The sequence below is a fragment of the Pan troglodytes genome, chromosome 2 (assembly GCF_028858775.2).
Source record: "Pan troglodytes isolate AG18354 chromosome 2, NHGRI_mPanTro3-v2.0_pri, whole genome shotgun sequence".
Lineage (NCBI taxonomy): Eukaryota > Metazoa > Chordata > Mammalia > Primates > Hominidae > Pan > Pan troglodytes.
The window spans coordinates 192,286,159-192,298,979 of NC_086015.1; the positions used below are offsets into that span (position 1 = coordinate 192,286,159).

Consider the following 12,821-nt stretch of genomic DNA (forward strand, 5'->3'; position numbering starts at 1 on the left):
CCCTGAGGGATGGCAAGACTCAGAAAATCTCAACTACAACAGGACTGTGAGCTATAGCTGTGGCTGTAAGAAGACAGAAAGAACTCTACTCCTACTGTATCTCTTTTAGAATATAAAGTAGGAATTTCTGTTTTTACACAAGTAAAGGGAAGAGGGCACTTATCCTTGTTTTATTTCACCCCCTGTTGAAGAGACTTGATCCCAGGACACACAAGTTCTCTGACAGGTAGAGGTTGTGGTTGTCTTGTGCAGCTTTGCTTAAGGCAGAGTGTATGTGTTCAATTCAGGGAGTGGAGCACAAAAACTGAGAAGGAAGAAGGCATTTTCTATGTAGTAAAACAGCTTTTTAAATTTTTGTCAGTTCTGGAATTATTTCTCAAATGGATCAGAATTTGAGAGAAGAGAGGAGTGTTATTTATTGCCTCCCACTGTAAACTTCAACATATTGGCGCATGGACTGGGAACCTTAAGAAATAGTCCCAAGTGCTGATGTTTGCAGGCTGAAATCTAGGAGAAGTTGAGCCTTCCACAGTAGCTAGGGCAATAGCTATAGGCTTTGATAATTTTGTAGGCCAAGCTCTCTTGGGTATTTGACCTTAGTGATTGGCAAGGGCTTATGTTTTGCTTTTGTATCTGGATTTTCACTGGTCCAAAGAGGGCATAGATTTGTCTTGTGGAGTTGTGCTTTATAATGCAGACTTTTAAAGTATTAGCAGTTGTCTAATGGCTCTCTTACACAATATCTTCTGCCAGGATTGTAGGCCTGGGCTTTAAACTACAAAAACTGAGACTGTGTTCCACAATGTTACAATGAATGAGACATGGTCTCTAAATTGTATTAGGTATTAGCAGTTAGCATAAGGCCCACCTGCTAAGATTCTGTTACTCTTTATCTTGTTTGGAATTGCATTCACTATGGAGGAGTCCAAGGAGAGAAATACGAAGGTCTAAACTTTATCATCTCTCTTTTTCTCTGTGAGACTTCTTGGGCAGGTTACCTCTTTTAATCTACTAATAATTAAAAAAAATTCCTTTTACAGATGTTTGTCAGGGAAATGCAAATCGAAAACACAATGAGATACCACACCACACCCAGTAGAATGGCTACTATCAAAAAAACAGAACATAACCACTGTTGGCAAGGATGTGGAGAAACTGGAACCCTTGCATGCTGTTGATGGAAATATAAAATGGTATAGCCAGTATGGGCAACAGTATGCTGGTTTCTCAAAAAATTCAAAATAATATTACCATATGATCCAGCAATTCTACTTTTGGATATATGTTCCAAAGAATTGAAAACAAGGTCTCGAAGATATTATTAGTATTATTATTTTTTGAGACGGAGTCTCACTCTGTCACCCAGGCTGGTGTGCAGTGGCGTGATCTCGGCTCACTGCAACTTCCGCCTCTTGGGTTCAAGCAATTCTCTGCCTCAGCCTCCTGAATAGCTGGGATTGCAGGCATCCACCACCATGCCCAGCTAATTTTTTTGTATTTTTAGTAGAGTTGAGGTTTCACCATCTTGGCCAGGTTGGTATTGAACTCCTGACCTCGTGATCCACCTACCTTGGCCTCCCAAAGTGCTGGGATTACAGACATGAGCCACCGCGCCCAGCTCGAAGAGATATTTTTACACCCATATTCATAGCAGCATTATTCACAATAGCCAAAAGGTAGAAGTAATCCAGTGTTCACTGACAGATAAACAATATGTAGTATGCATGTACAACAGAATAGTATTCAGCCTTAAAAAGGAAAGAAATTCTGACATTTGCTATGACTTGCATGAACATTGGTGACATGCTAAGTGAAATAAGCCAGTCATAAAAAGACAAATACTGTATGATTCTATTTACATGAGGTACATGAAGTAGTCATATTCATAGAGATAGAAAGTGGAATGGTGGTGGATAGGGCCTCAGGAAAGGGATGAATGGGGAGTTGTTTAATGGGTGTAGAGTTTTAGTTTTCAAGATAAAAAGAGTTTTGGAGACTGGTTGTAGAACAGTGTGAATGCACTTAACAGTACTGAAGTGTACACCTAAAAGTGGTAAAGATGGTACATTTTATGTTATGTATATTTTACCACAACGAAAAATACAAATAATAAAAAATACTAAAAAAAATTTTCTCAAAGAGAAGTTAGACTTGGCTGTATCCCCTTTACTTTTCATACCAGTTCGCCTGTCCTCCAAGATCTTTACTTTAAGGACGTCTCTTTCTCCAGTTTAAACAGTCTTACTTCCTTTACCTGAGCCAAAGTGTCATGCAAATACTTTATTGGGACTTATAATCTCAGGGCAGGGAGAGTGAGGAAAAGAGGGCAATGAGGAAAAGAGGGTAAAGAGGAAAAGAAGGTAAGCACATATATGGTGGCATGTTACCGAATTGGCCATGTGTTCATAACAAATCGTGAGTGGTTGCTCAACCATGTGGGACATAACTGGAAGGACGTGGGAAGACAGATTTCTTTGCCAGCACCTTTCCACCACCTGTTACTCAGTAGTTAAAATTCTCATTGTAGGGAGTTTATTCCCTCACACTTCCAGTTTATATCACCTAGCCCCTCAAAAGAGATAGTCCCTGGGGAAGCTGGACTCCATGCCCTGTGGTTTAGCACTTCAACCAAATATAAAAGTGATAGAAGAAACCAGCACTTTTGTGGGTTCAAGCAGTGACATGGTTTTGCTGTGTCCTCACCCAAATGTCATCTTGAGTTGTAATCATCACAGTCCTGTGTCATGGGAGGGACCCCATGGGAGGTAATTGGATCATGGGAGTAGTTTCCCACATGCTGTTCTTGTGATAATGAGTGAGTCTTACAAGATCTGATGGTTTGTTAAACATCTGGCATTTACCCTCGTTGTACTCACTCCATCCTGCCACCATGTGAAGAAGGTACTTGCTTCTCCTTTGCCTTCTGCCATGTTTGTAAGTTTCCTGAGGCCTCCCCAGCCATGTGAACTGTGAGTCAATTAAACTTCTTTATAAATTACCCAGTCTCAGGTATTTCTTCATAGCAGTGTGAGAATGGACTATTACAGTAAATTGGTACTGGCTAGTGGGGTGCTGCTGTAAAGATACCCGAAAACATGGAAGTGACTTTGGAAGTGGGTAACAGGCAGAGATTGGAACAGTTTGGAGGGCTCAGAAGAAGACAGGAAGATGTGGGAAAGTTTGAGACTTCCTAGAGACTTGGAGATCTCAGAAGACAGGGAGATATGGGAAAGTTTGGAACTTCCTAGAGACTTGTTGAATGGCTTTGACCAACATGCTGATAATGATGTGGACAATGAAGTCTAGGCTGAGGTGGCCTCAGATGGAGATGAGGAACTTGTTGGGAACTGGATTACAGGTCACTCTTGCTATGGAAAGAGACTGGCCACATTCTACCCCTGCCCTAGAGATCTGTGGAACTTGGAATTTGAGAGAGATGATTTAGGGAATCTGGCAGAAGAAATTTCTAAGTGCCAGAGCATTCAAGAGGAAGCAGAGCATAAAAGTTTGGAAAATTTGCAGCCTAACAATGTGATAGAAAAGAAAACCCCATTTTCTGGGGAGAATTGCAAGCCACCTGCAGAAAGTTGTATAAGTATCAAGGAGTCAAATATTGATCACCAAGACAATGGGGGAAAATGTCTCCAGGGCTTGTCAGAGACCTTCACAGCAGCCCCACCCATCACAGGCCTGGAGGCCTAAGAATGAAAAATGGTTGTGTAGCCTGGGCCCAGGGACCCCTGCAGCCTTGAAACATGGTGCTCTGCATCCCAGCTGCTTCAGCTCCAGCTGTGGCTAAAAGGGGCCAACATACAGCTCAGGACATTGCTTCAGCGAGTGCAAACCCCAAGCCCCAAGCCTTGGCAGCTTCCATGTGGTGTTGGTCCTGTGGGTACACAGAAGTCAAGAACTGAGGTTTGGAAACCTCTGTCTAGACTTCAGAGGATGTATGGAAATGCCTGGATGTCTAGGCAGAAGTCTGTGCAGAGGCAGAGTCCTCATGGAGAACCTCTGCTACAGCAGTGTGGAAGGAAAATGTGGGGTCAGAGCCCTAACACAGAGTCCTCACTGGGGCACTGCCTCGTGGAGCTGTGAGAAGAAGGCCACCATCCTGCAGACCCCAGAATGGGAGGTCTACATACAGCTTGCACTGTGTGCCTGGAAAAACCACAGGCACTCAATGGCAGCCCATGAAAGCAGCTGTTAGGGGGGTTGTGCTTTGCAAAGCCACAGGGCAGAGCTGCCCAAGGCCATGTTGTGGGAGACCACCTTTTGTATCAGTGTGACGTGGATGTGAGTCATGGAATCAAAAGAGATAGTTTTGGAACTTTAAGGTTTAATGACTGCCCTGTGGAGTTTCAGACTTGCATGGGGCCTCTAACCCCCTTGTTTTGGCCAATTTCTCCCATGTAGAATGGGTGTATTTACCCAATGCCTATGCCCCCATTGTATCTAGGAAGTCACTAACCTACTTTTGATTTTACAGGCTCATAGGTGGAAGGGACTTACCTTGTCTCAGAAGAGACTTTGGACTTGGACTTTTGGATTAATACTGGAATGACCTAAGACTTTGGGGGACTGTTGGAGGGGCACGATTGCGTTTTGAAATGTGAGGACATGAGATTTGGCAGGGGCCAAGGGCAAATTGATATGGTTTGGCTCTGTTTCCCCACCCAAATCTCACCTGGAGTTGTAATAATCTCCACATGTCGTGGGAGGTACTCAGTGAGAGGTAATGAAATCACAGAGGCAGTTACCCCTATGCTGTTCCTGTGGTAGTGAATGAGTTCTCATGAGATCTGATGGTTTATAAGGAACATTTCCCTGTTTGCTCAGCACTTCTCTCTCCTGCCGCCATGTGAAGAAGGACATGTTTGCTTCCCCTTCTGCCATGGTCGTAAGTTTCCTGAGGCCTCCCCAGCCATGCTGAACTGAGTCAATTAAACCTCTTTCCTTTATAAATTACCCAGTCTCAGGTATGTCTTTATTAGCAGTGTGAGAACAGACTAATACACGCAGGTTCCAGTAATGGGGTCTGTCCACCGGAGCGCCTCTGGCTCAGCCGTGGCAGACACAGTGGAGGCTATGCTAGCAGATAAGGAGGTTTCGGGGATGGCAGTGGCATCTAGAGCACTCCATGAGCAAGTTGTCAAGTGTCTTGGAGACAAGTGGTAACCTATTAGACCTGAGAGGGCATCATTAACTGTGCCCCAAACTAAAACATACTAAACGAACAAACCCCAAACAAATATCAGTATCTGTCAGAGGCAGTGGCAATGACCACTATGCTAGGAATGCATTTTAAAATTAGGGTGGGGAGGCTGTGTTGTTTGCAATCCAGTGCTTAACTGGCTCAAAATAGAGTTGGGAATTTTTAGAGCTTTAATATGCTGGATGAAAGAAAACAAGTGACATGATGACTGGAACCGCCACCACTGAATTTTCTAAACTTTAAGAAAAGGCAAGAAAATTGCTTTTAGGAGAAGAGAAGTTGAGAATATGCCCCAGTGAATCCTCCCCACCTGCAATTATGGTAAATGTCTTTGTTTCAATTAATCTAATGATAATATATTTCATTCTCAGTAAGTTCCAAGATGTAGATTCTGGACAAAGAGTCTGGCATACTGGAAAGGAAAAAATATGTGAATCTTTGGGTCAGTGGTTCATTGAAGAATACTGACATTTAAAAAAATGCTTATAATAATGTGTGTTAAGTGCTATGAGAAAGATATGTGATACAGTGTATTTTGAATTCACATAAATGGAACATCCAACCAGACTTTGAAGGCCAGGAAAGTTGTCCAGAGAAAAGTAATGTCTAGGATTAATCCTAAAAGATGACTGAGGGTTGGTTGGCTAAATAAGGCTGAACAGCCAAACTGTTAAGAGGGCTCAGGAAATTTCATCTAAATTATAGCTGAAAGGCAAACCTGGTAAACCTCGATATGGGTCAATAAATTTTGGTGTGTGTTTTGAAAATCTTCTACATTCTTCTCATGGTCACACACCCCATCTGAGACCAGGTCTTGTTAGTATTTCTGCAGTTTCAGAGGAATGTGCAGGAAGTGGGAAAATTTAGATAAATAATAAAGCATTTTATTCAATTAAAATTAAGGACATGTGTGGGAAAGCTAAAGGTAAATTATTAGATGACGCAGTACTACATTGAGCAAAAATCTTCTGTCCCAGAATGTGGTAGGTGAAAATAAAGATACAGATCTCTAAATTTTTATTTTCTTAGAGGATAAAACCAAAACAATTATAGAAAGAGTTTAATTATGAAAGGATTTTGTCAGTTAGGTAGATAAACCTGAGAGTTTGTAGATTTTAGTACCTGAAAAATCTCTTTAGGTCGAGTAAATAATCTAATTTACGTAACAGCCCTTGTGGCAGAGACAATGCCCTGTTTTACCACATCATTTCCTCTTCCTGGATACTCCGGAAGACAATATTTCTCAGCCTCCTTGAGGTTAGGTTAGGACTGAGTTTTATGTGATGGAATTTTGGCCAATGGAATGTGAGTAAAAAACCTTGAGCTCTAAAAAATTTCTGACATATTCTGTACCCCTCCTTCTCTTTTTTATGTTGAATTTGGAAGACAGGATTGTCTATTTTGTAGCTAAAAAGCAGAAGCAACTTGAATCTTTGACTCATAGCTTAGAATAACCACTGAGTAGAACCAACCTATATCAGACTGTAATTGAACAAGAAGTAAATGTTTGTTGTGCTAAGCTGCTGCTATTACTGGAATTATTTGTTCTTGAAGCAGAACCTGATCTATCCTGAAAAATGTACTCTTCCTTCCAGAGGTTTCCCCATGCCCTCTTTTGGACTTGATGGGGGTCATTTGGGACAATAAGGCCTGATAACTCCTTGGACTTAGGAAGCGAGAGAGCAGGAATCAAGAAAAGCTTTTGTGTTTTTTGGTTTGTGTAGAAAATATGATAGATTAAGATAAAATTTTTCAAAATAGGCCCAATGAAGAAGAGCAGATTCAAGGAGTAAAGGTATGATTTTAAGTTGGACATGTTATGTTGAAAAGATATTTGGCCTTATATCATGCAGGATCTTGTAATTGCCTTTGAGAGAAAGCAGTGTTTTTATATGTCTAATTTTCTTTAGTATCTAGTATTTATATACAATTTATGTTTGTTGATGGGTTGGTTCCCTTAGCTGTGTGCGTGTGTTTGTGTGTGTATGTATGCACACATGCCTAGAATTGCTTTGAGTTGTCTATACATTCACATGAAGTACTAGTAGCTTGTTTAAATGACAATAGTATATTTATATTCCTTCTTTCCTTCACTTTCTCTCCGACGTCTTTTCTGAATGTTTTTAGTCAGCATGTTCTTACTCTTTTTAAAGATATTTCTCATTAGGTAGATTGTAAAAGCCAACACCAAATGTTAAATCCAAGTTTGTTACACAAGCAGTTTGGAAGGTCAGAATGATCTCCACAAGATGCATACCAGAAGCTAACTCAATTTTTGATTTTCCCAAATGACTTTTCTTGTGAAATCTGGTTTTCACATCTCCCTATGCTTTTCCCCAATGGCCTGCTTTTATATTTCAAAATATAACCAGGACAAAGTATTTTAGAAAAGTTATTGGTTTTAATTTATCTTTGAAATCTCTTGGATTATTCCTGGGCACTTTTTTCCTAGAAGAGTATTTTGCATAGCATGGGTATTAAAGGAGTCTTTGTTGACTGGTTAAAAGATCTTAGTTAGTTTGAGCTAGAAGAAAACTTACAGATCATCTAGTCCAACCCTGTCCTTTTATCGTTGTGAAACAAAAGCCCAGATAATTGAAATGTCTTGGCCAAGTTCACAAGGTTAGGCTTAGACCTGCTGCTATTACTAATGATGCTGCTCCCTTATTTATGTGCATAAGTTGTCAGTTTCACAAAGCCATCATTTATCTCATTTGTTCCTACGGTAACTATGTGAGATAAGAAATACAGAGATTATCAGTCCTTTTGGTTTTTTAACAAATGAAAAAATTGAGGCCCGGAGGAACTAAGTCAAATAGTTAGATTATCTTACTCATTTATGCACAAATATTGATTGAGCTCTTATTATGTGCCAGGCACTATTCTAGTTTTGTTCTAAAAACAGGCAAATGCTTTATCCTCCTTGTATCAGGGAGAATGAAAGTGAAAACGCTCTAATAAATAATAGCTGAAATGAGTGAGCTTGCCTTCTCACTTCAGTCCAGTGGTGTTTTTCTCTACATCTCTGCTAATTAATTAAAACAAATAACATTTCTGGTGGATTGATTAATTCCCCTTTACTGAAGAGAAATAGCCCCTTTAAAGAATTTATCCTGTAAAGCATGCAAAACATTTTAGATGCAGCAATAAAAAGAGGGCTTTAGAGAGTTATATAATTTTATGTGCTCAAGAGAATATGGAGAAACATCAGTACGTGTTCCCTTTCTCTCCAGCTTTGAGATTTATGATTGGTCTGTTACAATAATAATAGCTGAATATTGGTGCAAGAAATATATTTGATTCAGTGGGTAACATTTGACAGCCTTAACTTGTGAAATGTAGTAAAGTTCTTGCAGGAAGCTCCGGCAGAATGTGTAATATACAAGAAGGTATTCAGGGAACAGAAAAATTAAATGAAAGGAACCTGCTACCCAATCTGTTTCATTAAATATGAAAATTAAAATGCCTTAACAAAATGCTTTCTCTTCCTCTCTCCTCCCAACCAACAAAAGCTTTGGTAGGCAGCCTGAAATTGCTCATCAAGGAAAAAGACCAGACTCGGATTTTAAATGGCTTCTTCTGAATGAAGCAATTAATGCTAAAAGGAACATGTTGTCTTCTCAGCATTTATAAGGTAAAACATTCATTGTACTTGCTGGCACTCTATCAAGTCTCTCCTTGGCCTAAGCGAGTAGAGAAATGCTTTGCTGCGTGTGCTCTTGACCTCTGGTAATCAGGAGGATTTGGCTGATAAACTTGACAGGAGCGATTCTCCCTGGGACTGGAAATGTGCCCGGGAAATGTGCTCTGGAGTCTCTGTCACTCAGACCCTGGCCAGCCAGCCGTGGCAGGCCCATCAAGGCTGGCATCTCACCTATTTGCCAATTAGAGGTGGTACTGCTCTATGATTGTTTAGGATTTGAAATGCATTCGAGTAATGCAGCAGAGTCTTGTCTTTACTTCGTTGTATGTGTTCTGATTATTCAGCTTTTTCAGGTAATATTTTAAGAATATTACCTTCTTAAAGTTACTTATTATTCATTGACTCACTAATTCACATGTTCATTCAGAGCACATGAATTAATGAGTTCCAGTGTGCCAGAGACAGCTTTGGGGAGGCTCTGGAGTAGGTACACAGAATAAGACATGGTGCTTGTCTTTAAGGAGCCTCAGTCTAATGGAAGAAGCAGGCAGAGAAATTCCTTGTGACAATAAAACATAGTGACTTAGAAAAGAAGCATATTTAAAGTGCAAGGGGAGCTCAGAAGGGGTGACAAAAGCTCCATCCTGTATGGTGATTTAAAGCAATGGCTTTCAAACTGTACTGTGACAACCCTGGGAGACAGGGAAGGTGAAAGACATAGATTAACAAGAGAGTTTAGATTCTTCTGCCAGATCCCCTCAGAAGAAGGGCTTTCTCTTTTGTTTCATGTATACATATTATGACTTTTTTTTAAGAACAAAGGACTTTGTGTGTGTGTGTGTGTGTATATACACACACACATACGTGTCATATATTAATATAGATTTTCTTCATTAACTCATTTAATACTCTAATAATCTTGGCAGCAGGAGGCAATGTCCTCTCCACTTTATGTATGAGGAAACTATTTATCTTACATGAACATTTGTTATTTCATGGGCAGTGCTAAAAATAGTAATCTTTATTTTTTCCTCCATAAAACCAAACTACTGAAATATTTTCACATTCAATTTGGGAAGGTCCACTACTGGCATGGAGCAAGATAAGAAATTGTTCAATGGGTAAATGATGGCAGAGTCTAGACCTATCTTTCTATACAATAACCCATGTTAAATAAATCCAAACTTTTAATTTATTAGCTTGAAAGTTAAATAAACTTTTGACCAAAGTAGTATTAGATCTTGCAATGAGATCTTAAGTGATTTACTTTTATCTGTTCTACCTTCAATTTAGTAGGTAATCTTTTAGGTCTCTCTTCGCTCTGAATGTTTGCTTTTACTTCTTGTTTTCCAATATTGGATGATTTATTTAATTAATTTCTAGGCAACTACATAAAAAAGTCTGCTTATACTCAGACAAAAAGTTTTCTTATTGTTTTTAATGTTTACTTTAAGATAATAATGTAGCATTGGAAGGGAAACCTGCATTGTAGAGTCAGAGCAAGTCAAATCCTTGTTGTTCCACAAACAAGACATATAACCTCGGGCAAGTTTCTTTTTCTCCCTTGGCTTCAGTATTCTCAGGTGTCAAATGGAGATATTAATCCCAGTTAACCTCCCTTATTGTTTTTGAGGATCAAAAGAAATGATATAATAGAAATTACACAGTGAATTTATAAAGTACTACATTAAATGAAGGTGCTTATTATTTACTGAGCCCTGGGCCTGTCAGACCATATGATCTTCTTCCAGGGTTGTCTGTTTATAGCTGATTAATTCCTCTTTCTCTCCACCCCACCCCTTTTGAGGTCCAAAAAGGTAGGAGATTGGCAAAGAAATAAAAAGCCACAGCTTTCATGTAAACAACTCCTCCCCCAATTAATCCTTCTTTGGTCTCTCTATTCATATGTCTTCTTAATCAACAGGTACAAAGGAAGTATCACCTTCAAGCCCCATGTTAGGATTCTGCCAGCTCAGGGGCCCCAGATCTCAGAAAAGACCATCCTCCTCCTTTGCAGAATTCTTTATATCAGACTTATTTTTCTCATTGAGAGATTCCATTGCCTATTCAGAAGATGGAGCTGCAGGGTGTTTTGTGTGTGTGTGTGTGTGTGTGTTTGGTATATTTTGTTTTATTTTTTAAAATGTCTTTAGTGATCAGAAAAAAATGCTTCTGTAAGAACATCACCCTGATGGCATTCCATCTTTATTGTCTCATATCAGATTAACTTTTCTGACAAAGTACAAAGTGGATTTCTCCCTGCCAGCTCTATAAGCACTGCCGATGCCTGGAAGAGAGCTGGGCTCTTTTCCTGAGTTCACAGCGTCATTATAGATAATAAAAATTCTGGAAGTGGGACTTTACTGACAATTTTGGTTTGGGGGATGATGCATGAGACAGAGAAAAGTCCATTTTGGGCAATGAGGTGCTGACACCAGGAAAACTCTTTGTTCTACATAAAATAAGTCAATTTGACTCAGAAGATACATGGAGGGTAGAGCTATATTCTCATAAGGTGGCATGACCTTCTTCTAGTATTAAAAAAATACCACTCTGCTTTCAGACAGAACTTGAAGGTTGTTATTCTTTCCTTAGTTAAGGGAATCTGCTCAGAGAACAAGATAATAAATAGGCTTAACTCCTAGTTTTGCCACTTATTAGCTCGATGTCACTAAGACTGGCCACTGGTTATTTATAAATTGCGAAAAAATACCTGCCTTATTATCCCCTGGTATGTTGTGAGGGTTAAGTGAGAATTCCTTCATGTGTATGATGCTTTCTGATTTTAAAGCATTTTTATATGGGAAATGGGTGCATGTGATTAAGAGTGTGGTTTTTTGGGGCAGCAAAATGTGTCTGAATTCCATTTCCATTATTTCCTAGCTCTATGACCTTGTATAATTTGCTTAAGCTTGCTGAGCTTAGATCTACTCATTGTTCAAATGGAAATTGGACCTCCAAATTTACGAGGACATCAGAAGGATTAAATGATACAAGTGAAGTGTTTACCTTGGTACCTGGTGTTTGCTATGTATTCTATAAATTATTGCTAGTTGTATCTTATTTGATTCCTACCAAACCCTGTAGGGAAAGAAAGACAGCTCTTATTCACACGATTTCATTGTGAAATAATTGCTAACCAGAAGTACAGAAAGATGAGTGTGATGATGATCTAGGGTTTGAATCCAGTTTCTAGACTTAAATCCAGCAGGAATATCCTGTGAAACAACATATAAACTTAGAGCTTCTGACCTCTAAGCTGTCAGTAATTACAAATCTGCATCTTCCCTTTGAGACAGGATTATTAATGAGGATGGCCTGTGCAAAAAGACACCCAGAGATTTCATGCTGTTGATTCACAGAAAGCCTGTTACTGTTCACTCCGTAGAGTCCTCAGAGTCTGGATCATCCCTTACAGAAGATCCTTGATAATATTTCTGATACACCTCCAAGGTGAGTAGAAGGAACTATGGGAGTGGCAACCAAAAAGGAAAATTATGATGCCTATAGGAATTTGATTTCAGTAGCCAGAATAGCATTGAGGCCACAAAACCATTACTTAGGTGTCTGCTCCATCAAAAACTGGGATCCTAAGAGGCAAGATGTCAGAACTAGAAGGATTTTAGAGATCATATAGGTGCTGACATATGTTAACAAATGGAAACTATTGACACAAGTTAAAATTGTATCTGCCACAGTGTATATTGTAACCAATGTGCCAAGTTAGTGGTCAACTTGAACCAGTACTTGGGCCTCTCAACTTTCAATTTTGAAAGTCACGTTTGCTTTGGAGATACCATAGGGTATCTTGACATGAACATGACACAACCTTTGTCCTTAAGACCAAAATAAGAGATATCAATACAATGTGAATAACATGTGGCTATACTCCCAGGTAAAGGTCTTAAGGTCTTTTTATAGCAATGTGGAGATTCAGAGAAAAACAAACCATACTTGATTTGGAGA

At 39.5% G+C, this 12,821-nt stretch overlaps 1 long non-coding RNA gene across 1 annotated transcript in view; it reads left to right on the forward strand.

The window, feature by feature from the left end:
- LOC129135329 (uncharacterized) overlaps positions 1–12,821 on the forward strand; it is a 51,316-nt gene that overhangs the window by 14,921 nt on the left and 23,574 nt on the right. The window contains exons 2-3 of the long non-coding RNA XR_679387.5: positions 8,725–8,846; positions 12,155–12,308. This is a non-coding gene — a long non-coding RNA (uncharacterized LOC129135329). The remainder of the gene's footprint in view (positions 1–8,724; positions 8,847–12,154; positions 12,309–12,821) is intronic.